This window comes from Nanorana parkeri, unplaced genomic scaffold (assembly GCF_000935625.1).
Source record: "Nanorana parkeri isolate BGI_ZX_2015 unplaced genomic scaffold, ASM93562v1 scaffold1465, whole genome shotgun sequence".
Taxonomy (NCBI): domain Eukaryota; kingdom Metazoa; phylum Chordata; class Amphibia; order Anura; family Dicroglossidae; genus Nanorana; species Nanorana parkeri.
Window position 1 is genome coordinate 252,484 of NW_017307733.1, and position 1,015 is coordinate 253,498.

General features: G+C 50.2%; 1 protein-coding gene across 1 annotated transcript in view; it reads right to left on the reverse strand.

Moving 5' to 3' along the window:
• LOC108798401 (UPF0553 protein C9orf64-like) overlaps positions 1-1,015 on the reverse strand; it is a 16,545-nt gene that overhangs the window by 14,474 nt on the left and 1,056 nt on the right. The window lies entirely within an intron of this gene.

A 1,015-nucleotide genomic window follows, 5' to 3' on the forward strand; every position in this document is an offset into this window, starting at 1 on the left:
CATTCCGACGTTCGCGGCGATATGTAACATGTGCGGCGTAATGGGCGAAATCGTCGTTTTCACGCGTACGCGCCACCCGACGCCTGTTTGCATGCGTGTATGTATGGGGGGGACTTTTAAAAAAAATGTAATTCTTTTTTATTTGTAACTTTACATTTTTGGGGGGGAAACTTTATTGCTATCACATAGGGGGGTTAGAAAACCCCCTTATGTGATAGCAAAATATGTGACAGGTCCTCTTTATGGAGACATCAGGGGTCTCCAAGACCCCTAATGTCACCTAGGACCCCCCTGAAGAAGCTGATGAAGCAAAGATCTGCTTCATCAGCTTCTCTCCAGCATCTGAAGCTGGAGAGTGACACAAGAATGCGGAAGTGATGTAATATACACCACTTCCGCATTCTGACAGCGGAGAGGGGACCGGAGGGAGCTCGTGTACCGAGCTCCCTCTGATCCCCTGTGACAGAGGCCATATGCTGGTCCTGGGCTCGCACTGGGCACAGCAGAGCCCGGGACCAGCTTGACAGCGGGAGGGGGGGAGCCGCGGAGGGCGCAATTCACGGGACCTCATACAAGCGATCCGCCGGCTCTATAGCCGGCGGATCGCTTGTATGTTAACAGGCATCGCTGCCTGTTTTCAAATAACGGGCATTTCCCGCTCATGAGCGCCCAACAGTGCGCGCGAGGGGGCGTGGCTGAGCGGACGTCTAAAGACGCCCGCTCAGATCTAGAGAGCTCCTGGCCAGCAGTTTTTTTACAACGGCCGGCCGGGAAGTGGTTAAAATAATTTTTTTGATTTTTTAAATTTATTTTTTACTGTTTGGGGGTGCTTCGGGGAACTATTTGGGGTCCAAACAGACCCCTGACATTTCCCTTTTAAAATAGAAAAGAAATTGAGGACACCAAATCCTCAATTTCTTTTTTAGCAGCCTCAGCACTCAATGAATGGGAAGCACTCAGTACAGAGGCTCCTCCCATTCATACTTACTATCAATAGTTTCTGAATGGGGAGGAG